Source organism: Colias philodice, chromosome 5 (genome assembly GCF_061535455.1).
Source record: "Colias philodice isolate Cphi_HAF_F1 chromosome 5, ilColPhil1 Martin Lab GWU primary, whole genome shotgun sequence".
Classification (NCBI taxonomy): Eukaryota; Metazoa; Arthropoda; class Insecta; order Lepidoptera; family Pieridae; genus Colias; species Colias philodice.
Window position 1 is genome coordinate 4248229 of NC_143090.1, and position 20894 is coordinate 4269122.

The window sequence follows — 20894 nt, forward strand, 5'->3', positions numbered from 1 at the left end:
TATAGATATTATTATATGTAAATCTATATTTAAGAAAATGTCTTATAGCTACGCTAATTATAACTCTAGAACGATTGGACCAATTTTAATGATGATTGGATACGTGACGTACTAGAAAATGAATATAAAACTAATAAAAAATTGAAATTGAAAAAAATTAAAAATTAAAAATAGGATACTAATAAGTCGTGTAACTGTATAGGTAATTATAATTTAGTTTCAATAGCCAATTATAGGCCACAAAAGGGCAGATCTTTGTCTAAACTGTTATAATGGATTGTAGAGTCGACCTAGTCTTCTTGACTGTTTATAACTTATCGGTCAATCGACTTTTTCATCTGTTTGACTGTTTAATCGACTGCGCAAAATGACGGTGGTCGTCATGCCGTATCTATAATATGGTGTATATTTTTGTATCGAACGTAGAATCGCTTTTCAAAAACATATATAATACATCCGTATACCCGAATTTACCCGAATGTAAGTAGCGATTTCAGGATGCAAGGAAGAGATCGCTTCGTGATTGCTCACTTTGTTTCAGTCAATTTTAGTTAGTGATATTCTTTGTGAGTTATTAAACTGATGTACCTACAATAAAGAGGTTTTCTTTCTTCCAATCAATTTACATTGCCACCTATGCACCTTACCTCACACACCTCTCTTGTTTTTACTGTTAATCAACGCTCAAGTGCGAAATCAGCTATCCGTGTCGCATCATAATAACTATAGTCGAAATTCTTAGAACCGATAGCTCGTAGGTTTTAGATAAGTTATATATCATTCAGCTAGTGTTGCGCATACGCACGGCCGCTTTGATCTCCGTTACAATCGGCCATAATTGATGATTGCACACCGCTCCATACACGGCGAGACCAATCGAGAGCGCGTTTCTATGTCTAAAACCTTCGTGTAGGTATTTAATCAATTTATGATACATAGTTTATGACCTGAATGTTTCAGCATAGATGTAAAAATAATGTAGATTAAATAGTCAAGTAACTAATAGGTACTAAATATAAGTAACTAATCTTTCGGTGTAGAGCAAACGGGGATACCTACACAATTTTTTTTTTCAAAAGATCAGAATCACGGCATCTGTCTTTTAGTTTCTCTCATTGATTATTCTGAATTTTTTGAGAAGTAAATAGACGTAGCTAAATGGAAAAAAGTAGAAGTAAATGTCCTTAGAGTAACTAAATGTAAGTATGATTAGTAAGAGCGAACTAATTTAGTAAGATGTCGTCATATTCACCTAAAGCAATCACGGGACACAAATACCAAACAAAATTAACAATTTGCACAAAAAGTATAGTAAAATATTCGCTTATAAATACATTTTAATGAGTCCATTGAATTCATAATAAGATATGAGTACGCGATGATTACGTGTCGTAAGTGGATGATATAAAAACCTATAATTTTCAATTTTCTTGCGAAGTTTTACCGCGGTAATAATGCAGTCCTTGTGGTGGGTAATGAAGTCATAGCCTGCGCCATCAGCGTAATGGATAAACGCTTTTAAAACTTAATCGATCTTCGTAATAATGTGTTCGTAGTTACTTCAATAAAAAACACATTATTGATTTTTTCTCCAGCGTGTGGAAAGACTGGTGGCCGAGCATTTACGACATAAGTGTGCTAGTTATTGCTTCTTATTGCAAGTTTTTATGCTCCCTCTGTATTAGTGTCTTTCAGTGGTAATACACTTTGATTGATGTTATTGTTGTAGGAAAAACGAAGAATGTGTTATTGTCATTACATTTTTTTGGATTATAGACAACCGAGGACACAGAAGCTTTAATCTCATCAAATTATGAACAATGTACATAAATTATGTAACTAATGGTAGAATTTAAATCATAATAAAAATGTAAAGTCTGTTGTAATTGAAATAAAACATTATAGTATTGTTTCATGTTGGTAATTGAAGTTTGTCTGTCGTGTTGTGGGTCCGCTCGATGTTACCAAAAGTCGAGCACCAAAAATGTAATAGCTGTCACTGGTTATGATTAATGCAATTAATGCCACAATACCCGCAACGTTTGTAGCTACACTGCGGGACATACTTTAAAATGTTGGTACGTTTTTTAAAAATATTTTTAGACGTTGTCTGACTAACTGTGAAAAGGTAGATATAAGTTCTAATTAACTGAAATATATCTGTGTTCATCATATTAAACGCAAAAGTTTGTAAGAATGAACAGAATAAAGTATCACTATCTACATAGTATAAGTCACTTTCTCTGTCCCTATAATATGTAGGTATGCTTAAATCTTTAAAACTACGCAACGAATGTTGCTGCGTTTTTTTAATAGATAGAGTGATTCACGAGGAAGGTTTGAGTATATAATTTATTAGGTTTTAGAGAAAGCGGGCGAAGCCACGGGCGGAAAGCTAGTTAAGTATACGAGCGGCACAGCTAGTGATCAATGGGTTCAATTTTAATATATTTATAATAATCCATATTTATATTCAAATATCGGCAGTCAACTTTTATAAATATCTAACGCAACTTCAACTTAAGATGAGAAAAACAAATGCAATGTTCTTAGTGATGTTGAATTATTTATCCAAAAATTGATTCACAGAGTCTATATTATAGGCTCGACGCTTTCTCCTAAAATTATAATTAAACCTCGTGATGTGCTCACATTAATGCACGGCATTGTAATCAGATAGTTCGGGCTCGTACAGATAGATTTCATAAATAACGTGTAGAATTTTTGTACATAGATTTATTACGTTCGGCGAGCGAAAATGGTGGGAGATTGTTTTTCAATTTAACCAGGGGTCTCCTGCTGTGCGCCTGGCGGGGTCTGGCGGTACGGATTGGTACATACGAATGCGCTTGTACATGTAGATGTAGCTTTATACTATGGTAATGTCTGTTGTTCTAACGAACGCCGACTTAAGGGATTTAATTTATTGATTCTTTGAGAAATGCTAGCTGATTTATAGAAGGGAAGTTGTGATCGGTGAAATTCTTATTGTGTTGGTGTTTGTGTATGAGAATTGTAGGAATAATATAGCCTGGTAGCCACGTATTTACTCCCAAAATAACATATATTGTTATGTTAGAGGTACCAACATATATAAATATAGAAACTGATATAAATAATTTATAGTTAGTTAGAATTACTTGTCTTGATGACTAAGTACTAACTATTATAACGTATTAGTTTGACGGGTATCTAATTTATTCACTCAGTGGATTTACATCTGTTTCTCAACTATATTTATTTGACTAGGTACTGAAATGAATGTTAATAAGATATTACATTTTATTTAATGTAAACGGTTCTTTATACTCTACTTATTATTCATTTCGCACGGCTTCCGTTCAACTTGAAGTATTTTAATTATGAATGCAAAACTAGTTATTAACCAAGGGGAAAGGCGTGACCTTTGCTAAGTGAGAACAATTTTGAACCAAAATCTAATTACATTTAACCTGATATGAGTAACTAGATTTCAAACAACATACATTTAAAATATTCATAGATGAGCGAACGATAAATTGCTACTATTAGAACCAAATTAAACCTACCACCTATATTATGTAAAACTTGCAGTTTTTACTTTAGGATTAAAGACATTTATTCTCATTAAGACATTAAAAAATAACACGCTACAAGCACAGAACTTCCGCTGCAAAAGTTAAAAAGAAATGCTAGTTATATTACGTCAAATGTAATATAATAGAGTATATACTGTGGTATAATTTAATGTACAATTATTTGATAGCTGATAAGCGCTATAAGGGGCATCCGTGGAAAATCAATAGCTTTTCCTGTAATGAAATGTCACTTGGTAATGCGCACGGATTAAAACCCCTTATCAACAATCTTTAATCCAATTAACAGCTCTCTGGACGCAAGCCTTCCTGAATAATACAGGAGTCGTGGTCACACAACCAGTTTAGAAACAACCTGGCTATCAAACATTCTCTTACCTGTAAGGGGTCATTCGTAGTGGTCATTTAGGATTTCGATCAGAGGGTGTGGAAATGACCATTCCAACTCAAAGCCAGGGCTTAATGGACTCTCTGGGAAAATCTAACAATTAATTAATGCCTTGACCCGAGGGTTAGGCTTCATCCATTATTACCTGGCTAGTGTTAAAAGTTTGTGAGTTAAACTAAGGGCGCTTGTGCACTACAAGGAAATTTACTGTCCGGCATTCCGATTTTTTACGGTCCGGTATGGCATGAAAAAACCGATGAATTGCTTGTGCACCTGTCCGTCTTTACTCGGATCAGTGCGGTACAGTTCAAGGAAGTTTGGCGGTAGGTATAATGCTATCATAAATGATTGTTTTTGCATTTTACAAGAAACGAGTAATAAATATAGAAGATGAAATATTATATTACTTCGTTATAAAAAAAGTAAAGTTCCGACAGAGATTTAAAATGCGTGTTTCACTTATTTATTTTAATCGGTGACGAGGAGCTAAAGCTATTCCCACTTGAACTTTAGCTTACCAACACTTACTTAGATAATAATTATAGTTCAATGCTTGGTCAATGTATATAAAAATAACAATACCGACTTCTCAAATCACATTGCCAGCTAAAAGAAAGTAAAACAAGAGCTTGCTTTTAATTGGCATATGCAGTGAAAACAGTAAAATCCAAGCAAGTGGGCATTCGAAAACAATTATACCTACAGCGACTCGTAGACACAAAAAACCATCCGGAATAGGGAAAAGTAAAATGTCGGACAGTAAAATTACGTATAGTGCACAAGCTAGTATATAGATTAATGGCGTGCCATACCGGACCGTAAAAAATCGGAATGCCGGACCGTAAAATTCCTTGTAGTGGACAAACGCCCTAAGTTTGCTGTTTCGATTAATTTATAGCTTTGTTAATCTTGGTTAGAATTACATTCCTTTTCCAGCAATCAATTTGTAGGTGGTTGTTTTCTTTCAAGTACTTTATTAAAAGGTTCTATATTCACATGTAATGTTGTTATCAGTAGTTTTTTAGGTAGGTATATTTCAGAACAAGTTTATTTATCAGACCTTCCTGCATACACATTATAATCAAATGTTTAATAATAATTAGCGTTATGCCTTCATAAGCACAACAAAACCCAATTCTCAATATCTTACCTCTATATGACTGTAACGTTTCATACGTTATATATAAATGAAATACATTACAAAAAACGTTGTCAGTCCCTCATGTATGTTGAAATCTTCCCCAATCCCTGCGGCATTATCCTCGAAGGGGTGTTGATTGGTCCAGCTACACTGGATTACAGATGCGTTATGGCAGTTTTCCTTTAGGATTAGGATTGGTATTGGGTTTCTTATCAGTTTTGTTGATGATAAATAATAAGTATGACTTCACGTATTAATCAATGTGAATTGTAGATACCTACAGTTGAAAAAAGAATGCGTTTTAGTAATTTAAGAATTTTAGAATAGAAAATTTTAATTACTCATATGTTTATGATTACGTTTTGGTGTGAGGAATCTATAATTACACAAGCTTTTCTTATTTTATAAAGTTTAGGTACCTGGTATGACTGTGCACCACTAAAATAAAAAATAAAATGTACGATGTAGACATTTCGATAAACACACAATACCCTGTTTATTTATCTGTAAAATGTATCTTTCAATGCTCGTATAAAAAAACTTAGGTACTAACAATAATGGAAACGATGTGTTTTTTAAAAAAGAACACAGATATCATATCAAGAAACAAATCGATTAATAACATTCGCAACGGACGCCAGCCGATCGACGTTATTCCATCTCGCCTCGAAAATTTCTCGAATGCCCTGGCAATACTTTATGACGCGTGAAATTGTTCCATTCAATACATTCCGACACACGGACCGACAGTTTTTCCATTTTCACACCGACAATACAATTCAGTTTAGACATTCGTTGTTAATGATTGCGTTGACGTGGCTCTGAGGGGCTTTATTTGGTGGATTTTCAACAATCTATTGTCATATTGCGATTTAAAGTTTTTTAGAAAGAACTGATGAGGGCGCGTTTTTAATAAAAATGTAAGAGACGATGTGGGAATATATGGTAAAATACGTACTATAATATGTTTCGCTAAGGTTTTGGGGTAATCAATGTAATTCAAAAACTCTATATTAAACTCTACATTAGTAAATGTAATCATATGTCACAAGATGTAGCGATAGGATCTATGAGTATTATAATTGAAAAAGGTAAAAGAAATATGACTACTGTTTGAAAAAACTCAAACTACTAGGAAGTTTGTAACCTGAGTAAAGGAATTATAAGTATGTACCACAAAATATGTATTCCCTTTACACTAACTCTACATCTTACAGTAAATCTTATTTCAAGATTTTTGTATGGAATTGTTCGTAACAGCTCTTCTTACCTTGGCCGGGCAAAATAGGGAAACAGTATATTTTTCAAAGTTTTGTAACAACAAATATAATCCTTGAAAATACCATCTAACCTTTTTGACAGTTACCAAAAAACAATACACCATACAAATTCTCAAATCTGCAAACACAACTCAAACCGCGCATTGTGTAAAAATAAATAATTAACGTATATTTAGTATCCAAGATATAAAAAGTTAATGAGGCAAAATAAAGCAGAGTTTCGTAATTCTAATTATATTTATCCCTCTACGAAACCTGACGTGGCTTGAGTTTGTGATTAATAGATCTTTGTGTCACATGTCTTGAACTATGTACACTGTATAGTATAAATATATATTGTACGTATTTTGCTTTCATAGTCGACATACCTATGTGAGCATTATTGTCATTTGTTTAGCTATTTTGGTACTAATTCAAGATTAATTGTAGGTATTCTGTTGCTGTATGGACTAGGTTTTGCCTGTTATAATGTTATTATATTATGTATTGATTAATAAACTTTTTATTTACTCAAAATTTTATGGCATAAATACAGTATTTACTTAATGTACATATATTGTTTTGTTAAATCTCATGTTATTTGGAGACGTAAAATATTAAAATATAGCTAAATATAAGAAAAAGAACATGGGAATAATAATATTATATAGTTGTAAATGCACAAGATTTATTTATTTAAGCTGTAATTATATGGTTTGTATTAAAATTGTTACCTATTAAGTATCTATAAATATGCTTTTGGGTATATTATAGCAGTATTTTTTCATGCTGTTATGATGGATCGTCTGTACAATTAAAAGAAATCAATATACGCACTTTTATCATTGTTTTATTGCTTTCCATAATAAATTTACAGTTCTTGTACAGTATGATCCATTGTGCTAAACATTGCACAGCAACTTCTTTCGTACATTCACAAAAATTGGGGCTAAAATCGTGTGTATGTGTAGCCGTTGATTAAACTCATTACGTAGGTGTGTACGACTCATTCAAGAGGCAACTCATGACCTACATCCTTCAATCATTTGCGTGCGTTTTGTATTTAGTCTCTTGTATCGTGCTGGTTGAAAAATAGCTTTTGCGAATGAAAAACTTTGAGTTTTTGGAGACAAAAGGCGTGCGTGGGTGATTTGAATGCTAAGACGATCATTAGCCGGCTATTGTCGAAAATGCCAGGAGTTCGCAAGCAGCGGTGCTCAAACTGTTTTTGGTCATTGCGCCGATATCGCTGTGTGTCATTGTTAGAATACTATGACGTATAGTTTCAAATATTATATTACATCCATACACCTATAAACAAACTCTATCAACGCTATGAAGTATATATTACCTCCATTACCTATAACTAATTATAAAACTGTAAGTTTTGAAAGCTTACGGTTTTACAATTAGATTTTACTACTATCCAATCGCCAATGTTACTATAATCGCTTCATACTTAAGAGCCCATTATACTGAAAGTTTAGGCATTTTAGGCACTGCGAGACGGCTCGCGCCCGCGTTGCGCAGGAGCCGGCGCGGCATGAACTCCGGTGACCTATGAAGGCGGGCGAATACGCCACAGTATAAATAAATCAGTAGTTCGATTTTATTTGCTATCGTAGGAATGTATTTGATAAATAAATTTACTACTTATCCTATACCATTAAACGAGCAATATTTGCATTTTTATATATTTGTTTGTATATATACAGTGTGGAAGTTTTCGATGTGCCCTGAATGGAAAGTACTTGAAATACAGGGATAGCAAATTTTTCTGAAAGGTAACATTCCTTTTTCAAATTTTACTTTATTATTCAAATCGATAGAAACAATATAAAAGATAATTTATTGTTAATTTCTCGTAAAAATATTTGCTCTTAGAAATAAAAATATCATGGAATCTAACATTTTTATTGTAGAATCAACATCATCTCAACATAAAGAACGCTTCTGGTTTATTGGTCTATTTTATACATACATTTAAAGTTTAAAATTAAACTCTCGTTCTGGATACATTAATTTATTTTCTTCTGAAAATATTGGTAATAATAATTAAAAGTAAAACAAATAAAAAAGGCAAAATAATATGTAATTGAATATAAGCATGTAATAAGTATGTTAGTGTATTCAACCAACTTAAAAAAGTGTGACTATTTTACAACAAGGTAATTTTTAAAACATTTTACAAGGTAATTTTTTTAAATCACTACATAGTATAAAACAAAGTCGGTTTCACTGTCCCTATGTCTCTATGTCCCTTTGTACGCTTAAATCTTTGAAACTACGCAACGGATTTTATAGTTCTTTCGATTCCCGGTCGAAGAAAATGAATTTTTGAAAATCTTTGAATGCAGTTCTATTTCTCTTTAAAAATAAAGGAAATTTGCTATCTCCAGTATTTCTAGTACTTTCACCCAGGGCCCATCGAAAATTTCCACACTGTATTTACAAACAAATATATTAATATGCAAATATTGCTCGTTTAATAGAATAAGAAGTTAATTTATATTTACAACAATAATCCTAGGATAACAAACAAAATCAAACTACTGATTTATTTATACCGTGACGTGCTCGCCGTTTTACTCGCCGCTCGGTTCTAATACGCGAGCGGCGACTACAACGTGGTCGGGAGCAAAACTAGCACAGGTCCTCCTTCGATGACGTCCGGCTGGACTCTGGCGGCACTGACGTGGTGCGCGCGAGTCGCATTTTACGTATTATATTTTATATAGAAAAAAATAAGGGCTAAATTATAAATCTATCCAAAAATTTCCCTGTAAAACCTGATTAGTAAATGAAATGTAAAATTTTCATAAACATAGCGTTCCCCTAATTCTCATAAAACTGATTATGCTTTCAAAATCGATGTTACTTCTGATTTTTTTTTGATCGAGTTAAATGTTTAATATTGTGTTTTTATCCAAAAAAGTCACTAGATCAAACGTTTATCTGTGCTATATATTTTTTTAGGATTTTAAATATGATGATTTATATCCAAAAACCATGATTTAGAAACATACATTTTGAACAAGGGCCCCTTAATTTAATATTAGTAAATTACTTCTACAAACAAACTAAATAGAGTTCAAAGTGCGACTAAAAACAGACATGGCTGCGAAAATAGCATATACAAATTTATAATTCTAATTTCATTACATTTTTAGATTTTTCTCATTTCACAGATACGGAACAATCAAGTATTAATATACCTACAAGTAAAGGCAGGCAGTTCAGGGAATTTACAGGGCTGGAAGTTTGAGAAGCACAGACAGCTGTATGCCAATAAACACAATATCTGAAAGGGGCTCCAATAACTGACCTACAAAAGCGCATGACTTGCCAAAACAGCTACCAAAGACCACCAGTACACCCCATAAATTACAAGCCAGTAAAATTGTATCATTTGAAAACGGTAGTAAATTCGCAAAAGGGTTATTCCTTAACTGTATTGGCAATAAATCAATTTCTTTTGTCTAAATTTAACAAAACTGCGACAATGGCTTTGGAACAAACATGTCTACCGTTCAGGAGCTAATCCAATTTTGTAAACAGTTTTGCAATTTTTTTATGATGGTAGACTAGTTTTAATACATAGAATATGGAACTACAAAAAAGTCGGAGTTGTTTTGAAAATTCGTACACGTTAGCCCTTTCCCATACTATTTTCCATCCACTAGAAACTTTACCAATTATAATATTGATTGAGTAGAAGTTGAATAGTATAATATTAAAATACTTGTATCTATGTTTGTAGATATAATATGTAGAAATAAAGCATGAACCATTTTATAAATAAGTTAAGCGGCTGGGACGGGAAAACTGAAAAATCACATTTTTATGATAGGTATTATGCTTTATGTAAAAATATGTGGTATATCACATAATTTAATTATTGATCAACATCAAGCAAGCATTCAATTAACCCAAGTAAACTTATTCAATTATAATATAATACCTAAATATAGCGGTTATAATTATAATTAATAATGAATAGATATTTCGTACCAAAGAACATCTGACACTAGTCTAGGCTATGGAATTAGGCTTGTAAATTGTTCGTTCAATGTAATTGAACCTGATATGGATCTAGCTACTGTTGGGTGTTAATTCCGAACCAATGATGACTCAGCAAAACGAACAATATGACACGCTGGGGCGGATTATCGACAAATACGTTGTTTGTGCTCGTATCTTGATGATATTGTTTGAAATATTTTAGGTAAAATAATAAAGATAAGAGAGATATGTTATAAACAAAACCAAGTCAATTTTGTTAATCATACGAGCTTTATTGAAATTAGTTATAACACAATCACAAAATATATTTGTATTATTAAAATAGAGTTTTCATCTCTATAATTAAAGCTGAAAATGAAAAGTAACAAGTTACGCTTACTGAAGGAAAAAAAATGTTGTGTGGTTTTATGAAACCACGGTAAAAGTGAAACTGTTCGAACGGTTCCGAACACTGCTTTGTGTAGCGCATGTCGCGTGTCGGTCGGCTGCCGAGTAGGTATACCTACTCGGCAGCCGCGATACACGCGACATGCGCTACACAGACCAAAAAGTTTGAGACGATGTAATAAAAGTTTCACTTTAAAAATAAACTTTTGGTTTATGAAAAACCTTAATATTTTTTTGTTGCCAGCCATAGGTAGGTACATATTAAGGGAATCATGGAAAAAGACGGAATAGATTAAATGTATTTTCAGAACTCATTACTACAGGTAATTATTATATATTTTACATTTTGCATAAAGGTAGATAATTGAGAATGTAATTTGTATGTTTATTCTTACGATTCTGCAGAATTGAATCATCATGTGTTAGATTGTGGGGATTCTTGAAATCTAGTAATGATTGCATAATTAAAGTAGAACTTTATTCACTTTTGAAATACATTCTTACAATAAAACCAATGAAGATTCTTCTAATATGAATTTAATTTTAATTCATACTTGATGTAAATTTTATTATTTAACCTTTATTAATTATTATTAAGGAGGAACATAGGTATACAGACTAGCCAAACGAGGAGTCTAAAGAGCATTTTGTATACTGCATATTTGTATACATTTTATCACTATTTCATAGTATCATTGTCTCTATGTTTATTTTGTAAATTCATGAATTTTCACGTAAGAAAACTTCCGAGGTATATTCAACATCAACAGTATAACGAACAGTCTTTCCTATAACAAATCCATCTTGTAGGTAGCAAGTATGTAGCTACTTAATTGAAAACTTTGTATGTTTTATTAAATTTAAAATTAATCGGAAATAGAAGTAGGTATTAGTTAATTTCCGATGTTATCTAAAATCATCCACTTAATTCATTCGGTTCTAACCGTTAGATACACATTCATAAAGTTCTTAATATTAAACAGCTAGCCTAGCCAAAGTTTAAACCATCGTTTCCAAGATATCCCGATTTATAAGAAGCGTAGGATATACTCGTAGCAGTATAGTGCAGCGAAATGTAGTGATTAATGGAGAGCTGCCCACGGTGGGCGCCGGCCGACGACTGCGGACGATTGCTATAGATGCGGTAAGGTTTAGAGCGGTACGTGTTTCAAAATATATTTTTTTTAATACCATTTTAATAAGGTATTCATGATTACAAGAGAATGTGGCTGTAAACATTGAACAGTTAAATGTTAGTCTTACTGAAAATATCCTTCAAATTTTGCAAACATTATAAATGCCAATGAATCTTAGATTTTTGTTTTGCCTTGTTGGAGCCAAATGGTATCTGAAATTTCATTTCTTAATTCACAAATTAATTGTAACATACGTTTATAGGTAACGTACGTAACGGTAACAATTGTATAAGTTAATAATGTACCTATGGTTTTCTACGTGCAATTAGGGAACAACCTTCTTCTTACTTTTATTTAGATCTATCCCATCTAACTTAATATTAACAGAGTAGCACCACTACGGTTCTACTTACGTGGCACATCCACGTAAGTAGATGTAGGGACAAGCGATAATACATAACTAGCGATAACAATAGGGATAACTATATGACCGAAATACATAATTCTTACATTAGTGTCCTATTAATTCTTTTAGTATTAAGATTTCACCAACGTCGTAGAACTTACCAAATAAAAACATTTTCGTCTTCTCTGTCGCTTTATAAGTCTATGGTCATAGTAAATCGTTTCTCCAGGACTTGATTAAAAGTTCGCTGTGCAATGTTGCAATGGGATTTCGATATGGCAACTGCATTATTATAAGTTTCAAGACGGACCCCTTGGAACAATATCTCTCTAACTATTATCTTTTGTTTTGTATGGAACACTGGAATAGTGGTTATAAAACTGTTTGGTTATGTTATAACACTACTGTTCGTAGACTAGGTGTTCTCAATTTTATTGCAAATAATATTAAAGTGAAACTTTTATTACATCGTCTCAAACTTTTTGGTCTGTGTAGCGCATGTCGCGTGACGGTCGAACCGTACGATAATTATCGTACAAATACGATAATTTTGTGCCTAAGTTTCACTTTTACCGTGGTTTCATAAAACCACACAACATTTTTGTATCTATAAGCTTTATTTTTATTAATTAGATTTTTCTGATAAGGTATAAATAAATTTATTAGCTATACGCTATAATGTTTTAATTTAGGTACATTATAATGTTTTTATTTAGGTACATTAAAAAGCTGCCAGTATAAAACTTTCCTCTCTAAGCTATTGTAAACTTAATATTTTAAGGTAAATAAAACAAGAGTACCTATTCCATTTTCTTTACATTTACATACCTAGTTTACATTCAGCTAAAATTATGTTAGAAAATATTATATTTATTCACCGTACAATGTTAGATACCTACTTACTGATTTCAGTATAAAAAATGTAGTAAGAAAAATTTTAAAGATAATGGATAAAGACTATTGTACATCAAAATATTAATTAAATTAGCTTATAGAATTTCATCCCAATACATAATAGAGAGTTACAAAAAATATTTACGCCTTAAATTCGTTACGCCTTTCCTAAGCGGTATTTAAAAAATTGCATTTAGTAAAATTTTTAATTAATTCTCTAAAGAAGCCCTTTCATAGAAATCGTCGGAACTTTTCAAACGTAAACGGTATGAATAATAGTTTTAAATGTATTTGAATAAGCAGTTCATTAATTATGTGTCGGGGGTATAATAGTAATTTTTGACGTGGCCCTTCCTGCTTTCAATGCAGTTGGCTCAGTTACACAATTTTTGAGCGGGGACTATTTTTGCAAGCGTTCGATAAAATGGCGAAGTGCGAAATATTATCGAATGTTGTTGTATAAAATTGGATGTGATCGAAATTGTATAAAATATTGTTCATAAGAGAATGAAATGCAGGACCATTAAAAACTTTTTTATTTTAATTAATAGCTTTTTGGCTTCAATCTCGTTAATCATATTATTAAGTTCGAAAACGACTACCTATTAAAATTAAAATAGGTAGATACCAAAACCAACATAATTTTGAGAAGTGTCTCATGTTATTTTTATCTCATAAAAATCATTACAGAAACTTCGTGCAGAATTTTTTGTAAATGTATGTCGTATATATAATCCCTGTAAAAGCCATACGTGATAAACCACCCAATATATCGAGTACGTTCAGAATAACCACCAGTTTCGTTTTTTTAATGCACAGGTCGTTAGTTTTGGCACACATGCAGTAGATCCTTATGTCAAGGAGTGCTTATGTAAGAACAAGAAGGTCGCCACTATAGGTATGATTAATAGTGCTCATTACTTAGAAAGGTACCCTGGATACGGCAGATTTACATGTTCTAAATAGCATTAGTTAGTACGTACTTGGATCTCGTTTACGGATCTTTTTGGGTAATTAATTATGCTAGTTTAGTCAAGGGTTTGTGTATAGAATCTTTGGGAAATCTTCGACTGACTTATACCTACCCTGATAGTGTGCTTTTTAATTTCAGGTTTAATGAAATGAGGGTGAAGCATTCTGAGTAGGATAGGATGTGGAAATAATGGAACTGAAAATTAATAATTAAAAATGTTACCGCTTATCATATTTCCTACCGCCTTTCGTAGGCAGGTATCTACAGTATGCTACTGTAGATACCTGCCTACGAAACTTTTCCCTCATTTCAGACCATATAATCCTATTTAAGATAATCCTTTCAGCAACTTTCTGGATGCATGATAGGACTGTGTTTTGCCTACCACCGATTTCCCTTGCTTTACAGAGGTAAATATTTATAATTATAGGAATACAGAATAATTTTAAACAAACATTGTATATTTTTAAGAAATTTAATTTTGGATATAAATAGGTACATGGTGCTTGCATGAATTCATGATACTCAAATAAAATTTGCCTATTCGTTAATGATTGTTTTTGTTTATTCTACAGCTATATTCCCGATAGTCTTCCAACTATACCCCACTATTTAATACGGCTATAAAAGTTCCTGAAAGAAGCTGAAAGGGCGCGTACAGCGGGTCGGGCCAATTATGAAAATAGCGCACCTGCGCTTGTCAAACACCGCCGCGCTTGTCGACCGGCCTGCACTAATCATTAATCTTCTTCGCTCCTTATGTATTCCTGGTACCCGCTCCTTCGCCGATATGAAAATTATAAGTTTAGAAAATAATTGGATTTGCAATTATAGAAATTTTTCATAAATAAAGCTTTGTTTTCGGTGTATTTTCCTATTCAAAACCTGGAAAACATAGATTAATAAATAATATTGCAACCCATTGATCTGTATTTATTTTTTTATTCCTTCTGTGCCCTATTTCTTATGGTATAATTTTTTTAGTCACATCAAATAGCTTCCTAAGCTGCTGCAGTTCAAAACATTTTTAAAACAATTCCATATAGTCGATACTATCGCTATCTCTTGGTGAAAAGCTTTAGTTTTTGTTTGCTCGTGACCATAGAATATAGACGACACAAAAATGAATATGAAACAGCGCCATCTTGTGTTCAGTAGCTCGATATGAAATGTAGAGCAAAGCGTTACCGTATTGATTTTTTAAATAATATTGCTACTAATACATATTTTATGTACTTTTAACTTGTATTTTTATATATTCTTAGAAACAACAGAAATTTCCATAATGGCTCCATCTTTGAGAGCTTACACATAACTACTATTAAACTATAAATTTATATTTTACTATTAAACTCCTTTTTCTCTTAATTTTCCTTTATGATAGGGTACATAAGACTAAAATATTCTCTTTATATGTATTTTCCAAGTATTTATCACATATAGTACGTGAGCATTATGTAAAATTACAGTAAGCAGGCGCCTTAACTTTTAAGCATACGACACGGACTACGGTTTTGATACAAAATTTTTATTGACTTTTGCATACGATTAATTACTTCTGTATTTATTAAAACACAGTTGATATTGTATTTCTTAGAAGAAAATTTTAAAATTCAAAATAAAATGGCAAGCTAGGATTACCTTGCACCTTGTAGTATCTATTTCCATTCAAACTACATAAATTATTCAGATATTATTTTGTGAAAGTGATGCTTTTAGTATGATGGAATCTTTAAAAAAAGTATGAAAAGTAACTGTGAAATTATGGGAAAAATTACCTTTGAGCAGAATGTATAATTAAAATTCATTGAAATTAACACTTTTTGCAAAAGACTGGAAATTATTGATAGATCGTTGCTTTATTGGCTGGTTTAGTTCGAAATCTTATCATATTTTAATATGCAATCTAATGAAGGTTTAATGCGAAAGAAATGAAACAAAAAGATTGTGATGGTATTTTTTATTATTTTATGTAAAAAAAATCAAGAATGTATATGAAGACTTATAATATGTATTAGAAACAGACAATCACATAATAATTTGTAGGAAGCTTAAATTTACCCGCTAGAATATGGACAATTTTACCAAATAAACCTATAAGTAATACAATGTTTACAATATGATATAAAGGAACATTCAATTATTAACTCTAAATATTTGTAGGTAAATGATACATTTTTATAAGAAGGTACATATCTGTAAGTTAATATTGTTAATATTTTATTAAAAAATACCTACCCGTTCAATTCAATATAATACACAGTTAGGTACACTAATTCGTATCGTTATTATTCGTATAGGTATTATAACATAGTTGATATAAAAACCACGTAAATAGATAATCAAAATACCACGTAAACACATTTAAGGGCACATAATATATAATCTAAAAAAGAAATAATAATATAATAATTGTAGAAGGAGATGTTTTTTTATGTCTAGTACATTTTCTATAATAATAACATGAAGAAGTAAAGAAAAAAAATACTTAACGAGTTCAAGTACCTATCATTGAAGTTAATTATAATATTTGTATCTGTGATTTGTATATTGCTAGTCTTCCAAACATTATTAGTGTATTAATGAGATCATTTTAATTTTAGATTTAGTGTATTTTCTCGTATTAATATTGTATTGTATCTCGTATTATACTTTAAGCTCGAAGAACGGAATATTTCGTGTGAATAAAACAAGACAACAAACAATAACACTTAACACTTCATAGAGCAAACTTTACTTAGGTACATGCAGTTTTATAGGTACTGCTTTCAACAACTGTTAAGTTATTTTTCGTACTTTCTTTGCAAGAAAATAAATGATTCATTTGTTGCTTCGTACATATTCTTCGAAAATATGACTGATAAAATATTCAACCTTAGTATTCCTTAACTATATGTTACATTATCTATATGAAACACCCACATATACCTAAGTGTTGTTTCAATACAATACACAGTTTCATTAATACAAATGAAACTGTGTATACCTTGATGGCATTTATAAAGATTGAATTCTTTATAAATTTCATATAGGTAGAGTGTTACCTCACACATTACACATACATTTTATGAAACATACAAGAACAATAGACACAAACATATTTTTCTTACATCTATATCAATGTAAAACTGTACTTAAAAATAAAGTACCAATACACAACTCCATGGTTTTTTTCTTCCAGTCACCCCACATTGTCTTGAAGGACGCAGTGCATGCACCACACAAACCTCTCTAGAACCGAATTTGTCGCCTCACTTCAAACAAATTCGGATCTACAGGGTAGATGTAGGGCACTAATATTGATGCCGTAGGGCACCAACTTCCTTCCTTGATCTTCTGAATCTTCGAATATCTAGATAATATAAGCTACAGGGGTATGTAATGTAAACATTTGTGTTATAAATAATATACAAATATATGCAACAGTTACATAAGTGTTATATTATCAATAAGTACTATTATGTATGATAATAAAGAGTTATATACTCTACATAGAGTTTAAAATATTATAATATTCAACGTCTCGATTTCAACAAATTAGAATGTTAATAGGTATACACAAGAAAAAATAATGTATAATATTATATAGCATGATATAGAGAGAAAAATGGGGAATATCGAGAATACGCACAATTAAAAATTTATATCAACTTGAGACTTTAGTAACATTTTGATAGAATAAATTTATAATGAAATGAAATTACAATAATAAAAATATTAGGACCGTTTCATACAAAAAGGAAATAAATAAATAGCATAATACTTGATTGAACTTAAATTAATTATAATTTTTTGAACCAATTATTCTAAATTTAGGTAGTTAAATTACATTACCAACCCAGAGCGCCTTGATGCGTGCCCCACCCGGCGACGAAATCACATCTGAAAACTATAAAAAATGAATTTATAACGCTGATCTATTTCACGAATGATTCATCATGTGCTAATATAACACGTCATAACACCTATCCATCATAATTAAAAGTGGTGATGTCAAACAGTGGAACAATTTTGTCGATGTTAGCGTTAATATACAATAAACGTTACATAGTAGCCGCTTTCTGTCGTCATCAATCAATATGAGGAGTACAAAAAATCCCAATAGGTTATAGTTACGACATCGTGTAAGCAATTCGACAACACCGAGTGAATAAATACCTATTTTGTAAAACGTGACTAAAATTTGCATTAAGACGATACACAAAAAAAAAATCCACTGCTTGGCGGGCGGAGTCTAATAGCTCGCTATCGCGAACGCGGGTGTGCGCGAAGTCATTCTTGCATACTCGCCGCGCTGCCGCTGGCCGACTCGGGACAAACATGTATAGAGTCGTCATACAGTTATAATATTGTTATACATATATTTAATTGTTGATTTATTGGTTTTATTTTCTTGCTTATAAACACAAAATTATCTTCTTTTTAACAACTACTTAGACATTATTAATAATTATTAATTATTATTATTTTGTAATGTTTACTTTATTACAAAATAATAAAGGTTATAAATAATCTTTAAAATAACAAAAAATATTGTTATTCTGAAAAAATGAAATGGTACCTAATTACGCGGACTACTGAATTGATTTAGATAGAATTTGATGCTGACGTAGATATTACATCATGCCCAGAAATGAAAGGTACTATTTCTGAAAGAAGTTATAAACCCTAATTCTTCTCAGTCAAAGTCAAGAGTGGAAGATATCGCTAATACAGTAAAACTGATGCGAAACTTTGGATGTTAATTTGTATATTTTTTTGTTAGTTGTTACTTAATCACGTCAAGACTACATTACCAATTTTGATAAAATATAGCTAATTGCCTGGATTTACACATAGGATACTTTTTATCCGAACTGAACACTTCTGTGGGATAAAACAGGATTCACGATATAACCTAATTCCACGCGGGCAAAGTCGCGGTCGGAATGATATTTTTTTAAATAAAAAAATTGTTTAAAAAAAACACAAAATATATTGACGCATGTATTTATTTTTTGCACTCTATTATAATTGTAATTATTCATTACAAATAATCAAAATAAAATAGCCAGAACAAAGTTAGGCCCTGGTAGGATAGGTAGGCAGGTACAGCAATGTGAGACGAACACTGGCTTATTTATACCAATAGTAATGTATTATAAACATTAAATTAAGTTTACTTTCTAACAACAAAAATACATAATATTAGCTAATGTGAAAACGAATCAACCAATCATCCCACAACAATGAAATGTGCACACAAATATTCATCCAAATCGGTTCATGTGATTAGGAGGAGTGACTGCAGCGCCATCCTTCGGGCCCAATTGTGTTTCCAGATCACCCAGGAACTCAATTTAATATACTTACACAAAATTTTTCGAAATGAAAACTCACATTACTATGTAAATATGAATATAAACCTGTTTTAGTACTAAGCAATTTCCCGCACAGGTGTAGTAAGTATAAATGAAATAAATATCAACATCAAATTCTTTATACAACATACTTATCTACCACCTACTAAGAAATTCTTGAAATTTTTTCGTATTTTTTTAAAATATAATACTACTCCAACGAGCTCCTGTTCCATAATTCCATATTACGTCCACCATACTTCCACTAAGTTCACCATGATTTTTTATTTCTTTGCACTTTGTTGCTTTTTGCTAAAAATGGAATCATGCGATAAAACCAGTAGAGCGTTGATAACATACATTTTTGACTGAATAAAGGTACTTACGAAGGAGTGGGTTCACATTGTGAACAATCAGTGGGTTTATTTTCCTTCTGGATTCCGGATTTCTGAAAAGATTATTTATGCTATAAATGAAAAAATCTTACACATTCGTTATGTACTTAAAACAGGGGTACATATCAAACATCTTCTATAATACAATTATCATCAAATTTAAAATAAAACCAACTTACTTCATTAATTTGTTCCAATTGTAAGCATTCTTTTTCCTCCAACCTTTATGTTTCTTCTTCTTATTTTCTTTATTGTCCCCATTTGTCTCATTTTGTCTTATCGTGTTGTCACCCTTTTTTACGATTGCGCGAGCGACACAAGTTCCCCGTGTGACGGCCGTAGCGGGAATGACTCGTGCAGCGATCGGGGTAGGAAGGTACAGGGCGGCTCTCGCTATATTGGCTGGTCAGGCGCTAATTTCAAGTATTTCTTGTTTATTTCAAAACCATCGCATATTTCAAAATTCTAACACGGTAGACGTATAGGTTGTATATTTTATAGTTAATATCCAAAAAGTCGTAACTTTACGTTTGTTATTTTGAAGATGCCAGAGATTAAAAAAAAATAACAATGAGAACTTTGTATTTTTTTTCTATCGAGAAAATATCATGGAATCATGTTTCTAAAACGGTAGACGTATTGTGTTACTATTGAACTTTCTTGTCAAGAATTTTCATCACGACAACTTTAATAATATAAAAATTACGAAGGTTTAAAAAGGGCCGTAAATGTTAGAAAAATTAATTCATCACCTTAATATCTTGCATTTCAACGTCCGACACCGGAAGGGAAGCGCCAGCAGGCGAAGGAATGTATTTTAGACGGCACATGCTAATTAATATTCAACAATGAACGTACATATGCCTGATGATATTCCACAAGTATTGCATCACAGTGACTCACGATACAGTAAATACAAAGAAAGGAGATTATATCAATTTTGATATTGTAAAGCAAGTTTTTTAGGAATATTTTAAT

At 31.6% G+C, this 20894-nt stretch overlaps 1 long non-coding RNA gene across 1 annotated transcript; it reads right to left on the reverse strand.

Moving 5' to 3' along the window:
• Window positions 1-19494: 19494 nt before the first annotated feature.
• Window positions 19495-20668, reverse strand: LOC149488401 (uncharacterized). The gene is made up of 3 exons (XR_016315651.1): window positions 20096-20668; window positions 19908-19969; window positions 19495-19833 (listed from the first exon to the last, which is right to left on the reverse strand). It is a non-coding gene; the product is annotated as an uncharacterized LOC149488401 (long non-coding RNA).
• Between the last annotated feature and the right edge of the window lie 226 nt (window positions 20669-20894).